At 37.2% G+C, this 22,998-nt stretch overlaps 2 long non-coding RNA genes across 2 annotated transcripts in view; one reads left to right on the forward strand and one right to left on the reverse strand.

Annotated features, from left to right (window-relative positions):
* The window catches only part of LOC143662220 (uncharacterized), a 425,246-nt gene extending 407,097 nt beyond the window's left edge, over positions 1-18,149 (forward strand). The window contains exon 4 of the long non-coding RNA XR_013165228.1: positions 18,075-18,149. This is a non-coding gene — a long non-coding RNA (uncharacterized LOC143662220). The remainder of the gene's footprint in view (positions 1-18,074) is intronic.
* LOC143662221 (uncharacterized) lies at positions 10,613-22,698 on the reverse strand. The gene is made up of 3 exons (XR_013165230.1): positions 22,556-22,698; positions 16,160-16,235; positions 10,613-11,035 (listed from the first exon to the last, which is right to left on the reverse strand). It is a non-coding gene; the product is annotated as an uncharacterized LOC143662221 (long non-coding RNA).
* Between the last annotated feature and the right edge of the window lie 300 nt (positions 22,699-22,998).

The following is a 22,998-nucleotide window of genomic DNA, read 5'->3' on the forward strand; positions in this document are numbered from 1 at the left end:
AAAACCATTAAAATAGATCTCATGGATAGCAGATTCCTCCCCCTTTCTTCTTGGAAATCCTTTTATGCACCGACTTGTAACAGTGGTTAATGGCATGTATCTGGTTGGAAAACATCTAACAGAAGAGACAGAGGGAAAATACATGAGCCCACGACTGGCTGGATAGAAACTGTGTTCAGGGACTAATCTGTCTTACCTCACTAGGAGCCTGAGTTGGAGTGATCTGTCGAGGGACAAATAAATAACTTTCTCTGTAAAGGGAGGACTCGTAGGAAGAGAAAGAGGTAGGGAGAAAAGGAAAGAAGGAGTTCTTAGCAAGGAATTCAGAAATAAGTTTGCAAAAAATATCAGAAGGAAAAAGAATAGGGCTTCATTTATTTATTAATTCCCCTCTCCCTTCACCCCCCAATATGGGAGTACTATTAGAATAAAGAGAAGTAGATGACCCATTAACAGCTATAAAGTTTAGGAGTTCCTCTATTAAAATGTGGTGTTGCTATGCTGGATTTTTTACTCTCCCTGCTCTTTGTAGCTTGGGGGCATGTCACACACTTGTGAGAACTTTACCGGAGTGTTGATGCAATATTGTGTCAGTAACTGAGTGATTTGTTTTTCCTCTGGACATTGATTGAAGAAATTCTTATTACATTTTATAGCTTGCTTGGCCTTCGTATGAGAGTCAAGATATAAATTGGACCATAAATTGGCCTCTGTCAGAATCTACATCAGAATGACACCAAATACATGTCATCAGGCTTGTGTTCCAGCTAGCAGCAGGAATGCATGGGTGCTTGTCATCTTGATCAAACGTTCACCTCACTCCCTTTTCCAGCTCGTGTCTCTACTTTGAAGAAAATACAGTAAAGACCTTGGAAAATTTGCTGTTTGATTCAGAAGTCATAGACAGCAAAAAGAACACTGGTAGATTTAATTGATTTGCTCCAAGTTAAGTCCTCACTGTGAATGTCAGAAGTGGGATGCACATAAATACAAAGGGATGCAAAGAAAGAAATATATAGTTATACAAAAAGGAAAAGAAGGTATACATAACAGATATATTCATCCCACAAGTAAAGGCAGGCTTGATGAATCATGAGTGACAGAGACATGGTTGAGTTACAGAGATTTGCCCTCTGGAGTAAGATAAAATTGTCGTTTCAGTTCCTACTATTACAGACCCTGAGCAGAAAATCAAATATATTTAACAGTTGGCTTATGTTATCAATGAACACATGCAGCCATGTGAATTAATTGAAAAAAAATGGGGTTGTTTTATCACATATAAAATGAATTATCCTTTAGATTAGAGCAAAATTTGATAATTTGTGAAATTTTTTTATTTTTTAAAGCAGAAAGTGGCATTTCATTTGAATAAATTAACTTAATGATTTTTGCCCTTTGCAACTACAATGTGTTCTAGACTTCATATGAAAATCAAGTACATACTGCATTTGGAAGGTAACTTTCAAGTCAACAATTCGTAAGAAATATTAAGGTACATTTGGTTAGTAGAAAACCTTAATAGATTAATAGCAATAAAACATTTTGAAGATTTTATTAAAGAATTTCTTCCAAAAGAAGTGTTAGACCCAGATGGTTTTATGGATGAGTTCTTTCAGTTTTTCAAGCACCAGACAAATCCCATGCTAAATAAACTTTTGAGTATAGGAAAATATGGAGAACTACTCAATATGTTTAATAATATATAACATCAAAATCCTCCACTGCAAAACAACATTATTTATGACATACAGGCAAAAATGCTAAATGAAGTACTAGATATTCCTCATCAGAAAAAGACTAAATTATCACAACCAATAAAGCTGGTTTAATATTAGAACAATGTTAGTAATAATATATTATACTAAAAGATGATGTGTAAAAATGTTATGACAGCAATGGATGATGCAGAAAGCAAGCCTTTGTTTAATTCTTCACTGACTGCTGATTTTTTAAAAAAGCCTTAAAATCTAGGACTATGTAAATATATTTTAATAAAATAATGGCTACTGCTATGATTTGTTAAATTCTATTATTTATTGTTTGGGTTGTTTATGGTACAAAATTCAAGAGACACAAAAGTATATTCAGTGTTTATTCTCTTACCTTTCTGCCCCACCAATCAAACCCCTTCCCAGATGTAATCACTGTTTCCAGTGTATCCTTCCAGAGATATTCTAGGTGCCTCCAAATAAATCTATGCATATCACACACCCAGAATCATCCGTAATAAGAAAATCAGGACTTTCAAATTAAATGAAAGAAAAATCTCCATCCTCTTTAATATTTTTCTGAAATTTCTTAACTTTACAGTAAGATGTAAAGCAAAACTAAGAGTATATATGCTTATTTTAGAGAGATAAGAAAAGTTACTCTTTTTCATTTTATATGTTAAAACAGTTTTAAAACCCTCTATGGAATAAACAGCAAAATTATTAAAACTACTGAGATGGTTTTGTAAAGCATCTGGAATCAAGATAAACATATAAAATCTTTCTATAAAAAAACAAGAATCTAATTCACAATAGCCATCAAAAATATCTATTACCTAAGAACAAATTTATAAGTATACATTTTACAAGCATTAAATAGGACAGATCAAGATAACATAATACGAAGTCTAGAAACAGACCCAAGTATTTATAAGAAAATAATAAAGGTAACATTTGAAACATTTGTGAGAAGGTTAGTCAATAAGAGATATTGAGACAAGTGGTTTACCATGTGGAACAAAATGACAAACAGGGCTGGGAAGTTAGGAGTAAAATACAAAGAATGTCAGGCCTGGAGGAGATTGATTGAACCAAGTTAGATAAGGATTCAAAAATGGCCGCTGGTCAAGCCCTCAGTCTTGGGGTTCACCCCTATGAGACTTATCCCTGCAAAGGATAGACTAAGCCTACTCAAAATTAGGCCTAAGAATTACCCCTAGAGAACCTCTTTTGTTGCTCAGATGTGGCCTCTCTCTCTCTAAGCTGGCACAGCAAGCGAACTCACTGCCATCCCCCTCTACTTGGGACATGACTACCAGAGGTGTAAACCTTCCTGGCAATGTGGGACAGAAATCCTGGGATGAGCTTGGACTCAGCATCAAGGGATCGAGAAAACCTTATTGACCAAAAGGGGGAAAGAGAAATGAGACAAAATAAAGGGTTGGTGGCTGAGAGATTTCAAACAGAGTCAAAGATTATCCTGAAGGTTATTTTTACTCTTTATATAGATATCCCCTTTTTAGTTTGTGGTGTCTTGGAGTGCCTACAAGGAAGTACCTGAAACTGTAGAGCTGTGTTTCAGTAGCCTTGTTTGTTGAAGATGAGTATAAAATGATATAGCTTTTACAATGTGACTGTGATTGTGACAACCTTGTGTCTGATGCTCCTTTTATCTAGAGTATGGACAGACGAGTAAAAACATATGGATAAAAATAATGGGAGAGCAAAGGTTAACATAAATTGAGGAGATTGAAATTCTAGTGGTGAATGAGAGGAAGGGGTAAGAGGTATGGCATGTACGAGTTTTTTCTTTTTTCTTTTCTATTTCTTTTGCTGGAGAGATGCAAATATTCAAAAACATGATCATGGTGATGAATATAAAACTATATGATGATATTGTGAGCCATTGATTGTACACCATGTATAGAATGTATGTCAAGAATGTTTGTATGTTTGTTAAGTTTTGACAATAAATATATTTTTTAAAAAGTGCCACTGGAGACCTCAGATGACCTCAGCAAGATGACAGAGTAAGAATTGCCTGGTGAACCCCAATACCCTTAGAAACATCAAAAAATTTATAGAAACTGCCAGAATCAACATTTTTAGAACTCTGGGAAATGATCAAAGATAGGCAACAACTCAGAGAATGCTGAATCATGAAAAAGAAAGCTTAAGAGAGGTAGGAAATCTGGGGGATGCATTTGCTCATCCTGCCCCATCCCTTCCCTCAGCTTGGTAAGGCAGGTTGTGAGACTGATGGTGGGTTGGTGGCCCACACTTAGACCAGTGTGGGGCCCCAGTGCTGGATTATGAGCACACCTAAATGAGCAAATTTGATGTGGTTTTAACTTAACCCTGGGAGAAGGCATGAAACTTTGAGTCACCTAACCCATAATTTACTTGGGGCAGAGAAGTGGTGTGGAGAGATGAAGTGGAATTGTAGAACAGAGCCAAGCAAACTGCAGCCTCCTGGGATGAAAGAATGTGAATGAAAGAAAGAGCACAGTGTTCCTTCAGAACTGCAGGAAGAGAAGCTGGGGAGGTAAACTTCCTTTTAGGGAGGGCAAACAGTTGCACATACTGAGGAATTCTTAGAAGCTACTATTCATGCCCATGGTAAGATGCATGCTTAAAAAGACCTGTAAAGAAACTCTTCACTATAGGATGATCTATAGTTCCAGTATAAACTGGGCTAAGAGTTGAAGAAAAACCTCTATACAGCCAGTCTACACTAAAACTGTGGGGAAGAGGGAGAATTTGACTTCCAGAAGTACCACAACAAAATAATCAAATGTTCAGACTTCAACAAAAATCGCAAGGCATACAAACAATAGAAGAAGTGATGACTCATTGAAAGGAACAAAATAAAACTATAGAAACTATTCCTGAAGAATCCCAAACATTGGAACAACTAATCAAATACATTAGGTTAACTGTCCTATATAAGTTCAATGAACTAAAGGAAAACATGAATCTAGGAATAATGGAAATCAGGGAAAATGATGCTCAAACAAAAAGAAGAATTAGAAATTTTAAAAAGGAATCAAGCAGAAATTCTGGAGATGAAAAGCACAATAATGGAAATAAAGAAATATAGTAGAGGGGTTCAACAGCAGATTTTAACAGACAGAAGAAAGAAAGAGCAAACTTGAAGAAAGGACACTATAAAATACTGCTGAAAGAAATTAAAGAAGAGCTAAATAACTAGCAAGATATCCCACATTAATAAAAAGACTTATTGTTAAGATGTCAGTAGTACCCAAAGTAACCTACAGATTCAACACAATCCTTATCAAAACACCAGCAGCCTTTTTTGCAGAAATGGAAAAGTCAATCCTCAAATTCATATGGAATTGTAAGGAATCTGAATAGCCAAATCTAGATGGAAAAAAGGACAAAGTTGGAGGTCTCATATTTCCCAATTTCAAAACTTACTACAAAGCCACAGTAATAAAAAATGGGTTATTGACATAAAGATAGATATATAGAACAATCTAATAAAATGGAGAGTTCAGAAATAGACCCACAAATCTATGGCCAATTGATTTTCAACAGGGTTTCAAGTACATTAAATGAAGAAAAATGATCCTTTCAATAAATGTTCTTAGGAAAACTGGATGTCCACATGCAAAAGAATGAAGTTGAACCCCTATCTCAGCCCTACCTCATACCATATATAAAAAAATAACTCAAATTGACCAGTAAACTAACCATAATAGCTAAAACCATAAAACTCTTAGAAAAAAACATAGTAGAATAGCATTAGGACTTGTATTAAGTAAAGGATTCTTACACCAAAAGCTAGAGCAACAAGGGAAAAAGTGGATAAACTGGACTTTGTCGAAATAAAAACTTTTGTGCATCAAAGAACATTATCAAGAAAGTGAAAAACAACTTATAGAATGGGAGGAAACATTTGTAATCCATAATATCAGATGATATGGGTTTGATATCCAGAATACATAAAAAGAAATCCTAAAATTTAACAACAAAAAGGAAAACAACTAATTTAAAAATGGGCAAAGGACTTGAATAGATATTTCTCCACAGAAGATATACAAATTGCCAATAAACAAATCAAAAGATGCTAAACATCATTGGTCATCAGGGAAATACAAATCAAAACCACAGTGAGATACCATTTCAAATCCACAAAGTGGCTATTATTAAAAAACAAAAAACCTGGAAATATTAAGAATAGGTGAGGATGTAGAGAATCAGAAGTCTTGTGGAATTGTAAAATGATGTAGCCACGGTGGAAATCAGTTTGATAGTTCCTCATAAATTTGAACAAAGACCATATGACCTGGAAATTCCAAATCTACCCATATACCCCAAAGGATTGAAAGTAGGGATTCAAACAGATAGTTGTACACCCATGTTCATAGTAGCATTAACAATAGCCAAAGGGTGAAAGCAACCCACATGTCCATCAATGGGTGAATGGAGAAAAATCTGGTATATACATACAATAGAATAATATTCAGTTATAAAAAAAATGAATGAAGTTCTGATATATGCTGCAACATGAAGGAACCCTGAAGACATCATGTTGGGTAAATAAGCCCGACATAAAATGACAGACTAGGGAATTGGGATGGGCAGTGTGGCAGTTTGAAGCTATATGTGCCCCAGAAAAACATGTTCTTAAATCTAATCCATTCCTATGGGTGTGAATCCATTGCAAGTAGGGCCTTTTGATGAGGTTATTCAGTTAGGATGTAACCCACCTCAATAAGGATGGATCTAAATACTATTACTGGAGTCTTTTATAAACAGAATGGGGGTGGGGTAGGGAGAGAGAAAAGTTACAGAAGCAAGAAACTGAAATCAACGAAACCCAGAAGAAAGGGAGACCCCAGGAGATGCCATCATGTGCTTGACATGTGGCAGAGGAGCTAAGAATCACCAGCAGCCAGTCTTCAGGAAGAAAGCATCACCTTGATGATGCCTTGATTTATACTTCCTCACCGTCTCAAACTGTAAGCTAATGAATTCCCATTGTTTAAATCCAATCCATTTATGGTATCTGCTTTGAGAAGCCTAGGAAACTAAAATAGTGAGTAGGGAGAATGGGAATTTATTGCTTAATGTATACAGAGTTTCTGTTTGGAGTGATTACCAAGTTTGAGTGCTGGATGGTGGTGATGGTAGCACAGCATTGTAAATGTAATTAATACCACTAAATTGTACACTTGTGTATTTGTTTCCCAGCTGCCAAAAGAAGTCCATGCAATGGATTGGCTTAAACAATGTAAATTTATTGGATCAAGGTTTTGAGGCTAGGATTGAGGTGTCAACAAGGTGATACTTTCTTCCCAAAGACACCTCTTAAAGACACATCTTAAACTGAAGTGTCAACAAGGTAATATTTTCTTCCCAAAGATTGTGGCATTCTGGGGCTGGCTGCCAGTGATACTTGGTCATTGGGTTTTCACATAATGCAGTGCACATGGCAGCAACTTCTCCTTCCTCTTTTAGGCTCACTGACTTTAAGCTTCTGGTGGCTCCCCAATTCTGGAGGCTTTTTCAAAATGTTTGGTTGGAAGGAGGGGAAGATGTTTGGTGAAGTGGAATTTAGGCTAAGATAGGGGAAATATTTGTTGACTTGTGGGACTTAAGGACCTATGGGAAGGAGAATTTGAACAGATAAAGCAGAGAAGAGAAAATTCTTGCAATGGAAGTCACATGATTCAGAATTCTCTTTCTATGTATCAAGAGGGAAGGGGTAAGGGATGGATGGAGTGTGGCTCCAGTTGTGGGTTTGACAGCAAGAAATAGAGGGTGTTCCCATTCAACAAAGTAAATGGGTGATTATATTACTTGTTGGAATAGTTTAATTTTAATACTATTCCTAATAACTACCATTTGTTGAGTGCTTCATTTGGATTGTGAACTATGCCAAGTAAATAATTTGCACATATAATCCCATTAAATTCTCACAATTTTCCTATGATGTATCTTTACCCCATTTTATAATTAAAGAAAATGAGTTTTAAAGAGTACAAGTAATCTTACCCAGGAAGAAAATGGCAGAGGGGGGATTTAAACCCATATTTTTCTGTCTCCAAATTTCTCCTCTTTATCTTGATCCAGCTCATGGACAACAAAAAATGGGGGATCCACCAGTCATAGGGAGCATATGATCAAAGTGTAAGGAGAGGTTAAAGGAATTTAAATATTTTGGAAAAGTTTGACAAAGCATGCAAAATCAACAGAGTAGTAATTAGGGAAAATCAGGAGGATTACTCTGCATCTCTGAATTTATATCACAAGAATTTGTAGTGACACCAGTTTTCCCAGCCCTTCAGGACTAGTTAGTATCATGTGCATAGGTTCAAGGAAGGCAGTCAAGTAGGATGTGCCAAGATTTATCTAGATGGATAGGATAGAAGGAAAATGGACTGAGGGGCTGAAGATGTTGAAAGGAGAGTGGCAGATAAAATATATTGTGAATTTGAGATAGAGAAGAAAGGAAATAAAAATACAAAGGGTTGGTCAGTAAGGAAAAAAGCTAACTAAGGGGGATGCAAGGGTAGTTCAGTGGTAGAATTCTCACCTGCCATGTGAGAGACCTGGGCTCAATTCTCGTCCATGTACTTGCCCCACCCACCCCCACTCACCCCCAATAAAAGCTAGAGTTTCTGGTAAAGTCTCCTCAGAAGATAAATTATTTGTCAATGTTGTAGCTTGCCATGACCCATCCAGTCACATACACTCTTTTGTAGTTTTGTCCCTATACTGGCTGATGCTTCCTTTTCTCCAGACCAGTCTCCCACTTCTCCTTACTCCTTTAGAGTGTCTTTTAGAAATCATATCCCGTAGTTAGCAAATAACCTGATACATTCAAACTCTTCACTGAATGTCCTATTTTCTTCCCCCACCCTTCACTATCTCCATTATAGTAAGCCTTATTTGGTCCCACATTTTAAGGACTAAAGATGGGGGTTATTGCAAAGAGGACAATTGCATATTGGAAATAGCATTTTACAGAGTCTCAGTTGAAACTTTCCTAATAGCAGAGTTTTTTGTGCAATTTTATTCAATCCACTGAAAGTCATCAGGTAGATACATCAAGACTTCAGGAGCCAATGAGATCCCTGCAATTCTTCAAACTAAGAAATAGGAACACATGTTATAGTTTCACTCTCACTTAGAAATTTCTAACAATGAAGAAATTCTATATGACATTAAGGTGGTTTTGATCATGACAAATTTTAGTTCAAGGGAAAGAAGGCCAACTTGAAACCAAAATTATACCACACTTTTTTTCTACAGAAAAATCTTTGATAAACTTTGTTCTAGTTTGCTAGCTGCCAGGATACAATATACCAGAAACAGAATGGCTTTTAAAGAGGGGAATTTAATAAGTTGCTGGTTTACAGTTCTAAAGCAAGAAAATGTCCCAATTACAACAAGTCTATAGAAATGTCCAATCAAAGGCATCCAGGAAAAAATACCTTGGTTTAAGAAGGCCGATGAATTGAAGTTCAGGGTTTCTCTCTCAAGTGAGAAGGCACATGGCGAACACAGTCAGGGTTCCTCTCTCATCTGGAAGGGCACATGGTGAACACAGCATCATCTGCTAGCTTCTTCTCCTGGCTTCCCGTTTCATGAAGCTCCCCGGGAGACATTTTCCTTCTTCATCTCCAAGGGTCACTAGCTGCTGGACTCTGCTTCTCGTATCTATGTCGTTATGCTCTGCTCTTTCTGAATCTCTTATTCTCCAAAATGGTTCCTCTTTTATAGGACTCCAGAAACTTATCAAGACCCACCCAAATGGGTGGAGACATGTCGTCACCTAATCCAGCTTAACAACCACTCCTGATTAAATCACATCTCCAGGGAGATGATCTGATTACAGTTTCAAACATAGGTATTATTTATTCTGCCTTTATGAAATGGGATTTAGATGTAAACATGGCTTTTCTAGGGGACATACATCTTTTCAAACCAGCACTATCTTCTTGAATCATTTTCCTCTAATTACATTTCTGGAATTTCAGAATGGTCATCGTTGATAAAGAAGTTCCATTGACATGATTCACAGTCCATAACTTGGCTGATAAATGAGAAACATTATGAACAGTTCTTTATTAAACACAGTTGTTTCCCAAAATTAGCCTCCCCCATACTATTTCCTTTCTTCAAAGTGTTCTTCTTTGAAAATATATTTTTCAGATTCATTTGGGAATAGCAGAGCTAGCGACCGAAATGATATCAATGATCAAAGAAGGTTTTCAAGATTCATCTTCATAGTGATTCATCTGAGTACTTTAAAAATTTCCTGATAGAGTGAAGCAATTTTCTAAGTGTTGAATACTATTTGATATTCATCTAACTCCAATGCAGAGCTAATGCTTATAGTCAAAAGACTAGATAGATCAACAGGAGTCAGGAGACAAGGCAAAATGAGCAGGCAAATGAAGTGAGGAAAATGATCTTCTAACTCTAATATATGCTATTTGCATGTAGTGTATATTAGAAACCTCTTATATTTACTACATGCAAATATACATATACTATTAGATAGGTGTTTATATCTTAATGGAAAATGAGAAATTTATTTTTACTACTATTCCTAATAACTACCATTTGTTGAGTGCTTCATTTGGGTTGTGAACTATGCCAAGTAAATAATTTGCACATATAATCCCATTAAATTCTCACAATTTTCCTATGATGTATCATTACCTCATTTTATAGTTAAAGAAAATGAGTTTTAAAGAGTACAAGTAATCTTACCCAGGAAGAAAATGGCAGAGGGGGGATTTAAACCCATATTTTTCTGTCTCCAAATTCCTCCTCTTTATCTTGATCCAGCTCATGGACAACTAAAAACGGGGGATTCACCAGTCATAGGGAGCATATGATCAAAGTTTAATGATGATCTAGACAAAGAGGAAGCATGAAAAAAGGGAAGAAACCCATATACACCACACATAAAATAGAAAGGAAGTGGAAGTGGGTTCTATGCCAATGATTATCAATTTTAATGTGTTGGATGTTCCCATGGGGAAGTTTTAAAATGCTGATTCCAGAACATCTTGCTTTAGTAGGGTTGAGGTAAGGCCCAGAATCTGCACCTTTTGCAAGTAGCTGAGGTGAATCTGATGCCAGTAGTCCATGGACCATTCCATGAGAAATCCTGTTCCATAGAAGAAGAGGGCGAACAAACCAGAGTTGACAGCCTGGTGAATTGATGAATTGGTCACAGAACTTGCTCTCCAGACAATATATTTGGAAAAAGCGCAAAACTGGGCAGATCTTTAATCTCCACGTATCAAAACGGGTACCAGATGCAAAAGCTCATCCAGTTCCTGGAAATAAAGAATGAGAAAGATCAGCTAGAAGAACTGTAATGCCAAGACTCAGAATTTAGGAGAATCTTATTTTCAAATATATACAATTATCAATGCACTGTAATTTGATGCATCTGAGCTGTCTGTCTTTTCTGATTGACATCAGAAATGATGGAAGAAGCCAGGAAAACTAAGTCTTTAACAGAGAAGTCACCATACCTCTGACATATTCACTCAGTAAATATGTTCTTAATACCAACTGTGTCTTAGAGCCTGTGCTGAGACAGGGACAAAAAACAAAAATTAGATATTATTCTTTTCCTCCAGGAATTGAGAGCTGTAAGGGAAGAAAATGTTTAGAAATCATTATAGCCTCTTGTGATACATGCTATGTAAGCTTTGAACACAGAAAAGAGGGAAAAAATTAATTTCCTGATGGATTAGGAAATGTTGCATTTGAGCTGGTTCTAAAAGAGTGTAAGTGTTGGTGGGACAGGTGGCTGCTGATGGGCAGGGGCCAGATAATGAAGAACCTTGGTGAGCAGCCTAATGGCTCAAGGTTCATTAATTTAGGGTCTCTACACTCTGAATACTTTGTTTCAGAGCTTTCATGAATCCCCTGAGAGTTAATGTAAACTTTGGTACTTACTTTCACTTTTCTGAAAAGTTCATAAATATTGTCATACTTCCAAGGGATCCTTGATCCACAAAAGGTTTTTTTTTAATGAAGCTATAAACAAAGGGAAGCCAAAAGATATTTTTGAGCAGAAAAATGATACCTGATTTGCCCCTTAGAAATATAATTTTAGCTGCATAGAGTAGAATAGATATGAGAAAGGTTAATAAAACAGAAAAACCTCAGGGGATTGTTGCAGGGGTACCAATGGGAGATGAAAAAGACTTTTACTCAGGTAGGAGTAATGAAGATGGAGAGGAATAAATGGATTTGAGAATCATATGTATGGGCATGGAACTAGTTGAATATGGCGAATGATGGAGAAGTAGTTAAGGATGAGTCCTGTATCTCTTGCTTTCAAGAATGAGTGGAAAGTTGTGTGGCCAAAGAGGGAATCTAAGTTTCATTCAATAGACTCCACAAAGTACTGAACTCCATTTTATCCCAGAGCTTGTGTTACAGAGAAAATCAGCAATGAAGAAGCAATAGAGCAAGGTAAGGATAGGGGCAAGAAGAAGAAAAGGAAGAGGCAGAGGAGAAGGAGGGGCAAAAAATTTCATTTCAGGACATTTTGGGTAGAGGAAGATCACATAGGGTCCTCTAGGCCATTGTAAAATTGATACTTTTATTCTGGATGATGGGGGCCATTGCAATATTTTTAAATGAGGCTTGCCACAATCTGACATTTTGAAAGGATCACACTGACTGCTCTTTATAGAATAAATTATAAACCAGGTCCATATTCTGAACAAATGTTGAAGATGGAGCTAACAGGATTTGCTAACAGGTTGGACTGGAGCATGAGAGAAAGTGTCAAGAAGGACTCACAGGTTTTTCACCTGAACAACAGGAAGGAAAGAGTTTCCATTATCTGAGAAGGGGAAGGCTGCGGAAGTGGGTAGGGGTGTGGGGAGAAGTTAGTTCAATTTGGGGCATGTTAACTTTAAGATACCTATTTGGCATCCAAGTGGAGATATCAAGAAGGCAATAGGACATATGAGCTTGGAATTCATGAAATAGGTCTGGACTGGAAACATAAATTTAGGAGCTTGTTAGCATACAGATGTTACTCAAAGCCAAAGGACCCAGTGAGCTCAATAAGGATGGAAGTGTCAGTAAAGAAGAGGAAGGCACCAAAGACTGAGCCACAGTCATGTCAGAGTATGGGAAGAAGAGGGACTGTCCTTTCAATTTTCCCTTTAATTATAATTTTCCCTTTATTTTTATCAATGCAGTACTTAAGGACAAGGGATCTGGGGTAAGAAAGCCCGGATTCAGTTCCTAACTCCACCACTTATTAAAAGCCAGTAGTGTCTGACCATTGGCAAGTTGCTTTATGCTCATTCCTTTATTTTCTCCTTTTTAAAATGGGAAGCCTAAAGTATCTGTTTCATAGAATTGTTGTGATGTTAAATGATATAGTATATTTAAGGTATTTAGAATGGTGCTTGACATATAATAAGCACTTGATAAATGTTACCTGTTACTATCATTATTTTGCTTTACTCTGTCCCTCTCCAGAGGACAGAGGCAGACAACATCCATCCTTTGAGTCAGATTCCCAGTAATGTCCATGCTAAGAATCACAAGTAACCTGAGCATTTGGAACCTGAGATTTGGCCTGAGTTGCTGAGTACAGCTGACTGTTTGAGTTACTTTCCAGAACACCCACTCCCTTCACAGCTCACCTTTTTCTAACCCCCTGCCTCATTCCCCATCATGCCCCTTCACTTGCTCTCTGAGGGTATTCCTCATATATCATGACACTTGATCTCAGGGGATTGGTTTATTGTAGCTATGACCTCCAGGACAGTTTGTACTAAGGAACCAAATACTAAATTATTTCCAGGATATTCTTGGGCTGCTCAGGATAGCAATCTAAAATCCCAAGGCTCAAAATAAGACCAACTGGATTTTATGTGGCCATGACTGATTGAAGTGTAACCTTCAGAATCTACCTAGATGGGTCTAAATTCTTCCTAATAGCCTCTTCTCTGTATAAATCTGGGCAGAGTAGAAGAATTGCAATTGCATTGTGAGACTCAAGAGGCAAAGGCCCTATAAAAAGTTTGGTAACTATACATTGCTTATAATGTGTAACCATTCTCATGTTTCATCATAAAAGTAATATATGCAAGTAAATTTTGAAAAATGATGACAAGGAAAGAAATATTGGGAAAATATAATTAAAAATACTGTAACAGCTGACAGATTAGTGAGTTAGGAAAAAAAAATGCAGCTAAAAGAAGACAGTTCTGAAAATAATGAAGCAACCGAGAATGAAGTTAATGAGATTGAGAAAATGAAAAAAGAGAATTTACAGTTCTGTGACAAAAAAAATCAAAATATAGGTTTCAATCTGATATGTCCTTATTTAATAGAAGTACATCCTTCTTTCATCCTTTCATCAAGGTACTGAATGATTTGGTGCACTCTGCTCATCCGGAAAACAGGATAAATTATAGAACCTACCTTTTAAAAACATAAAAGGTACGCCTCGAAGATTAAGCTGTCTTTATACCCACTTGTAAATGGGAAGCAACTTCTATGCTATGAATGAGACAGCCAAAGGAAAAAGAAAAAAGAAAACGAGGAAGTCTATTTGTCTATTTGTATGCCAAGTGTTTCTTTCTTAAATACAGGGCTTGGAACCCAGAGTTGGAATTATGTAAATCCTGATGACAAAGTACTGACTTTATTTTGTGCATTATTTCAGTCGTCTAATTCTGTATCTTTATGAGATATAGGTAGTCTGATGGTCTTTTAAAGGATATTTGAGATAAGAGCTGCAACTATATTATGAGATGAACATGTGAAAAAAACATTGTAGAAGGAAATGCAAGCAGAATCTTCAAGTAATTTTCACATAACTTATTATTAATTCATTTATTCGACAATATTTGCTGAGTATATACTATTTTCCAATCACTGTTCTACAAAGAGGACTATAATACAGACTATGCTCTTAAGGGTCTTGCACTTTTGGCTGGGAGAGGGACATAAATACAATTACAACACACTATGATAGAACCGTGACTGATAAGTGCCAAGTTCTATAGAGACATTGATGTGGAAACACCTAGGCTTCACAAGAGAGGGGGCCCTTGAGCTGGGACTTGAAGGTCTGCAAGGTAAAAAATCCCAGAGGAAGCTACCAGTAAGAGTAAATGGTATTTCAGGCTGAGGAGGCCATGTCGTGAAATCAAGAGAGAACATAGCTTGTCCTAGAGCCAGCACGTCTTTGGCTTGGCTGGGAGTAAGTGTGAAGAAGGGTATGGCATAAGAAGAGGCTGGGCACCTAGGCATGGATCAGGTCATAGGACCTGGACATTTAGGTTTTATCCAGAATGTGATGAGACACCTTGGAGCAATGTAGAGAGACGCCACAAGCACATTGGAATTCTAGGAAGATTATTTTGGTTGAAGTGTAAAGAATGGTTTAAAGGGAGTCTAGACTGGGATTAAGAATATGATCTAGTTAATATAGGAGATAACAAGGCTTTGCATTAAACCAATAGCAGAGACGGCAAAAGGAGTAGAAATTGAGTGCCAATTATATGGTAGATTTAAGCTGTGGAAGCTAATTATAGTGAAAGATGAAGAAAACTGCCTTGCAGTCTTGAAGTTTGAGGGAGTAGGTAGTCAATGGAGTCATTTATGAAGAAAAGGAGTTTAGGGGAAGGAGCAGGTTTAGTGGGGCAAAATATGAGCTTTGTTTTACACTTATTTAATTCAGAGTTCCTTTGTGATATATAAAGGGAAAGACAGGCTACATATATATGAAGTCCTTGAGAGAGAACTGTGCCAAAGTTACAGTTTTGGGGTGGAGGGGATTTAATACATAGACATATAGATAAAGTTATGAGAGAGATTGAGATTGTTTTCATGATGCATGAAGAGGGAGAAGAAAAAAAGCTGGATACCTAACTAATAGGACCATCCTTTAAGGGGCCAGTGGAGAAAGAAGAATCTTCAAAGTATATTAAGAAGGAGTAGAAATACAGTAAGAGGAAATCCAGAAGAGAGTCAGGACTTAGAAGCTAAGATTAGTCCTGGACAATAGGTCCAGGAAGAACATTTATCCATTGAATTTAGCAACCTGGAAGTCAGTGGTAATCTCATTTAGGGAAGTTTTTTGATGGGTTGAGGAAATGAAAACAGGGAGTGTGGACACCTTTTTAAGTAAGCTTGGTTCTGAAGATATGGTGAGAGAATATTGTAAGGAAGGCAAATGAGGCTCTAGTTATTTGGATTATACATTTACATTTTTATTTTTTATTTTAAAAGGGAGACTTTTTTTTGTCTAGTTTATAGGGTGAAGAAATGGAACTAGTGGAGATGGAGGAGTTAAAATACTGGGCAGGGGGTGGGGATGGGAGATAAAACCATTAGGGCAAAATTCCAGAGAAAGGATTGAGTTCATAAGTGAAGATATGAGGCTCAAGCATAAAAGGGACAGCTCTTACCCTCAATCAGAGAAGAAGATGGGAAGGAATCTACTAATAAAGTCATTCCAGATATTCTTTCTTCTTTAGACAGCACCTGGAACATAGTAAGGACTCAATCAATATTTGTTTTTCTTGGTGGTAGGGCTTTAGGGAACAATTTTGATCCCTGCTAATCTCTGCTTCCAGGTACACTCTACTTGAATCCACCTAGAAATCAGTCAGAATGATATTTAAACAGCAGATTTCCTAAGCCTCAGTTTCCATTTTAAGAAATAAAAATAATCACCATTATCTCATAGAGAGGGTCGACATAATTATGATTATTATTTCCATAGGGATGGTTGTGAGGATTAAGTGAAATAATGACAGTAAATTTCACAGTACAGATAGTTATGCATGGTAAGCTGTGCTGGTTTGAATTTGTGGAACCCAGAAAAGCCATGTCCTTCAATTTTCATTCAGTATAGCTGTGTTGGGAGTTTTTAAATTATCCATGGAGATGTGACTCACCGAATTGTGAGTGGTAACTTCTGATTAGGTGATTTCCATGGAAGTATGTCTCCCCCCATTCAAAGTGGGGTTGCTTATTGGACCCGTTTAAGAAGGAACCATTTTGGAAAGAGCTACAGAGCCCATGCAGCCAGAGACCTTTGGAGATGAAGAAGGAAAACACCACCAGGGGAGCTTCATGAAACAAGAAGCTTGGAGAGAAAGCTAGCAGACACTGCCCTGTTCACCATGTGCCTTTCCAGTTGAGAGAGAACTGGAACCAAAGTATCTTTCTCTGGATGCCTTAGATTGGACATTTCTATAGCTTTGCTTAAGTTGGGATATTTTCATGGCTTTAGAACTGTGGACTTGCAACTTAATAAATTCCCCCTTTTACAAGCCATTCTGTTTCTGGTATATCGCATTCTAGCAGTTAGCAAACTAGAACATAAGCTATGACTATAGTTATAATTAGGTATCCATTTTCTTCCTGCTTTCTTCTCATGACTTGGAATTCTCATAACCATCACCATTAATACTTCCGCCATGGCTACAATCACTTCCCCAAGATTAATCATACACATCCTACAAGGTGAAGCCCAAGTTAGACATCTTTTGTTATATTTAACTCTTGATACATGGAGGTTCCATTCCATGTAGTTTTTCCCATCTATAAATTTTCTATCTATAAAATGAAGGCTATGCTAGTCAGGATAGTTTAGGTTATGCTGTGGTGACAAATAACCCTAAAATCTCAGTGGCCTGATGCAACAAAAATTGTGCTTCTAGCTCACACAAAGGCTCTATCCTCCATACTCCATACTCAGTAGTTCACAGCTTTTCACCCTGACACCTGCTCTGTAGTTGCAATACCTGGAAAAGAACAGGGATGGAAAATTGTACTTCAGTTCTTAAAACTTCCATCAATATGTGACACACATGTCTTCCACTCACATTTTTTTGCCAAAGCAAGTCATATAATTAAACTAAAGTTCAAGAGGTTTGGGAAGGATACTCAGAAAGGGAGGAGAAATAAATTTCAGTGAAGGGTAGGAATATCTACTACAAAGTAATTGGACTACATAGCCTTTAAGGTCCCTTCAGATCTATTATTTCAATGATTTCATGTGTGTTTTCCTCTTCAGTATGGCTGCAAAGTCTTTGAGTACAGGGACTATGTCAGATACATCTGATCTTTCCCTTACAACAAAGGAGCCATGGTTAGGCACACAATAGTCACTCAACAATTAATTGAGAGATTGATACTGTTGGGATTTAAAGGACAAAATGGACCTTTTACTAAATCGCATTTACTATGCATCTGTATTCAAAGAGTGTATATTTGTTTTTCTGAGAGAATGTAAAAGATGTAGTCTCTGTCCTAAAATTTTTATCCTCTGATTCACTGAAAATTATGCTTTTTTTTTTTTTTTCTTTTGCATAGGCAGGCACTGTGAAACAGACCCAGGTCTCTAGCATGGCAGGCGAGAACTCTGTCCTGAGCCACCATGGCCCGCCCCAAATTATGCTTATTTTTTAAAACTACTAAGTGAGCTACACATATGGGAAAGATAATTTACCACCCTTAAAGATGGCAAGAGTGGTAGTTGGGTAAGTTGTTTTTTGGAGCTACTCACATTTTACTATAATACAAATGTGAGTTCTTTCAGGGTACTGTGCATCCTGTGGGATAAAGTTTTAGATTTTACAATGGCAAATGCAATTTGCTACCTTGGATTTGCCTGACTGAGAAGTTAAGCCCAAGGATGAGCTCATTAATAAACCAGCTGCTAAGGGGAGTGGCTTGTTCAGGGAAGGCAGAGTTTCAGGATGGTCAGAATCAAAACTGACTCTTCAATCTCTCTTGTAATTTAAGAAAGCTAACTGGAAAAAAAAAGAATTTGTTCTCTGATGAAAGAAAGTAAGTCCCCAGTGAAACTATGACTAGGATCTTTGGTTTATAAAAACACCAAAGAGCATGTGGATGGCCAAAGTATATGGACTTCAGGCATGACAATGGAAGGCATTGCATAAAGGGAAGAAGAAACCAAACTCTATTTGGGATGATCACGATTAAGCTCCATTGGGAACTAGAAGAGTACCTAAAACTCATGGTTCCAGAGTTGCTGCAGGTCTGAAGGCCATCATCTGAAAGGAAATTGAAAAGAAACAAAATGCCTGTATCAAATCATGGAGCATTCAACCTAAAACACTTTATGCCTCTCATCTCAAGAAGGAAACAGTGATAAAGAGGTGTCAATGAAAGGTAAAGAAGGACAGAAGCCTAATAGATTTGCTGCTATAGAAGTCCCAACTAAAAACGTTTAGAATGGTAAGTCAGTGAAACAAAACATCAGAGAGGATATGATCTAAGTTGGAAAATTATGCCAAAAGACAATGAAAGGATTTCCCTCTAGAGCTGTATTGACCAAAATCAAAGGAAGTTGACTTTATGTAACCAGTTTGCTTATCTCTATACCCTACTAAATTATAAGGTTATAAGGACAGAAAGATGATCTTATTCAACTTTTTATCCTTAGTTCATTGCCCAGGGCAGGATCTATGCAAGGGGCTTACCAAATATCTGTAAAAGTATGAAAGAAAGAAAGAGACAGAGAGAGGAGAGAGGGACAACCTTACTCTAAGCAACACACTAAGTTGAGAAAGGCAATGAATGGAAGTTCTGGTTTTTTGTAAGCTCAGCTACAAACAAACCAGTGGCATTTCCCAAATACCTTAATCTCTAGGGACTTCTTCAGTTTTCCTTAGCTATAACCTGGGGAGACAGGGCCAGATGATCTTTGACATCTCTTTATGCCCTTTTATTGGAGGTACCTGCATAGACAATACACCCTTAGGCTTATGTAGGAAACATAGACTATTTATGGGAGAGACTGACATCAGGGACAAATCGTGATTTTCTTTTAATATTTTTTTCATGCATGTCTTTATTTTATTACTCATCTACCAATACACTGTATATAGGAGCTGTTAGTCACAAGGTTTTTATAAGCACAGGGTCACAAGATAAAAACTATATAATTAAACAATCATTATCAAAGATCAAGGCTCAACACTAGGTTACAGCTCAACAATTTCAGGTATTTCCTTCTGGCTATTCTAATACACCAGAAACTAAAAAGATCTACTTATATTGATTCAGTAGTCATAATCATTTGTTAAATCCTAACTTCTCTGTTACAACTCCTCCCTCTCATTTTATCATTCTCTCAATCTTCAGGGATTTCTGGGTAATGACCATTCTAACTTCTTTGTGCTGAAAAGGGGTGTCAGTATTGTGGGGTAGAGGAATGCAACTGGTTCATGTTCTTGCAGAGACTGGTACTTCTGGATTTTAGGGCTCATCTGGGATGGGAACAATCTGGAGGCTTTAGGTTTCTGAAAAAATAAACTTAATGAGTGAAACTTTTATAGAGTCTTAGATAGAGCCCAGGGTATTCTTTAGTGTTTTCAGAAACTCTATTTGTTGGGGCTTGGCATACTGTGACAGTTTGCAATAACTGGCTGAAGCTTGCATAAGACTAATCTACAGAATGACCTCTCAACACTATTTGAAATGCCTTAGCCACTAAAACTTTATTTTGTTTCATTTCTTTTCCCCCTTTTGGTCAAGAAGGCATAGTCTATCTCACAATACCAGGCCCAGGGTCATCCCTGGGAGTCATGTCTCATGTTGTCAAGAAGACTTGTACCCTTTGGAGTCATGTCCCACATGGGGGATGCGGATGGGGTGGTAAGATTATTTGCAAAGTTTGGTTAAGAGAAAGAGTCCACATTTGAGCAACAAAAGAGGTTGTCTGGGGAAGACTTTTAGGCATAATTTTAAGTAGGCTTTGCTTCATCATTATAGAAATAATTTTCATAAGGGTAAGCCTCAAGATTGAAGGCTTGGCGTATTAAATTTGGAGTTCCTGATGCTTGAGAGAATATCAGGAACTCCCCAGGTGGGGAAGTTTAATTTTTTCCAGTCCCTCAAGAGAATTTTGCATATGTTTTCTGCCCAAAATACTCTGGAATCTATCAGGGGATTATGTTAACTTGTACAGAATAACAAGATTTCTGTTATTCCCTATGCTAGGTTCCGTGTAATGAGGTTGTTTAAATAAACTGACAAGACACAAAGTACGATCATCTACCCAAAGACACATTTTTTCCTTTTTTTGTGGCAGAGAATTGAACTAACTGGATGATCCATCATGTGGGCCAGGATATAATTTGTTTTGTTCCCCAATAGTTTGTTATTTGAAGACAGGGACACCACTGTATTTCAATTTTTTAATCTCCAGGAACTAGCCCAGTGATTTTGATTAACAAATACATGAGTATTGAACTTAACTATACTCTTGAGTTTTCTTTCCTGAAATGTCAAAGAATAAGGGAGCTTTTTCTACTAATTCTCTTCTATTTATTACCAGGGGAAAAAAATAGCTGGGTAGAAAATAACCCAGCTTAATCTTCCTTCCTCTTAGCCCATAGGACCGTGTTTATCAAGCACTTGAAATAAGGATCACCTTGGGTGGACTATCCATTTAAAATGCAGATCCCTAGGTACTACTCCAAACTTACTGAATCAGAAATTTCAGGGGGAAGGCCCAGAATTCTGGATTTTAACAAGTTGTTTAACAACCCAAGAAAGTCTCCTGAGACCTAATGTTTGAGAACCTCTCTCTTGGGAGAGGCAGTGAGAAGGAAATCGTAACATTAGGCAATAAGGTGATGCTGTGTTAGGATCTGGATAATCATCCAGATCCTAACACAGTTAAGATGCCATTTCTATCATTGTAGAATGATGCCAGTTATAATGGCGGTATCACAAGATTGCATTAAGATGCAACAACTGGGCCTTTCTCTCAGCCTCTGAGCATTCCTCTTCACCATACACTGGGACAGTTTCAGGCCTTCTCACCTGGTAGATGGAAATAGAAAGTGAGCTGCCAGAGGTTTGGTGTCAGTGAACAAAGGCATGCAACATACACTGCTATAAAAGTGGGAAGGGAACAGTATTAATGTGGCTCACAGTTGTTCATGGGAAAGGGGATCTCTTTTACTCCAACTTGACAGAAGGAATTCTGTAGCCAGGAGCACCTGGAGTCAACTGAAAGTTGTTTGTCTTGTTATCACTTTCAAATATGCAGAATGGAGATTGGAGACGGAGGCCAGAATAACTTTAGGATACTCTTTTTTTTTTCCACCTCTCCTCATTGTGCCAATCTACTCTCCAAGGACCACCTGGAGGGTAGAAACCATTCACTTGACTCATTGAGTTCTCTTGAAATGAATTTGGCTTTATACCCAGGCTACATCGAGGGTCTGAGAACCAAATGTATGCTTGCTTCATCTCTGACTCCATGAGAGTATTGCTTCTGTCCTTTGTTCACTCATCTTTATACCATTTCCTAAGGATAGATTTAATTTCCAGTTTTCAGAAAAGGCAATCCAGTTCAAGGGACATTTACATAGGACATGTCCTATGCAAGGCATTGTCCTAGATGCTGGAGGGGATATAAAAAGTGAGTAGAGCCCAGGATTTGTAGTCTAGGAACTCACAATTTGTCATGAAGTCACATCAAGGTAGATGCAAACAGGAGACTAGATGAGAGAAGGGGTTAAGTTCAATGAGCAGGATTTAGGAAGACATTTTTGGGAACTGAGGCTTGAAAACAAAGTCCAAAGAACACAGCTGAAGTTGCTCATAGGTAAATAGTGGCAGCCAGGCACAGGGAGCCATAGGAACTGATTGGGTTGGGGAAACCCTGAATTTGAGGGTAAATCACAAAATAATACTCTTTTAAGTGGGAGCAAATGGAATGAACAACAACCACCAAAAAAACAAGCAAACCAAAACCAAGATTCATTTGCAGAATGTTGTCCATGATTAAAAGATTTATCATTTGCAGAAGTTACCATGATCTGTGGGCTCCTGTAAAATAGGACATCTTCCACATTTTTATCTATTTGAATGTCTCTTAAATCAGTTTTAAAGTGCCTTGGTATCTTCCTAATCTCATTTAGTCGATTAAAGGATAATGAGGGTGAATAATGGTCTACAAATGTTAACAACTCTGATGTCATAATTGTTAACTCTGATGTCACAGCAGGAATGTGGGGTCTTCATTGAATTCAGAAAAATTAGAAGAGGAGAATGATATTTTTCCAGGTTTTATTTTAGGCAGTTATATAAGAAAAGTCTCTAAAATAAATTTATCTATCTCATTTAGATTTGCAGAAATAATTTTTTAGAAGTTCCAAGTCTTTCCTAATTATAGGCTCAATTAGAAATTAAGTTTTATGTTTTTGTTTTCCTCAATTTCATAACTCTGTGTTAAATATATACACCCCCATCTATG

This window comes from Tamandua tetradactyla, chromosome 18 (assembly GCF_023851605.1).
Source record: "Tamandua tetradactyla isolate mTamTet1 chromosome 18, mTamTet1.pri, whole genome shotgun sequence".
Lineage (NCBI taxonomy): Eukaryota > Metazoa > Chordata > Mammalia > Pilosa > Myrmecophagidae > Tamandua > Tamandua tetradactyla.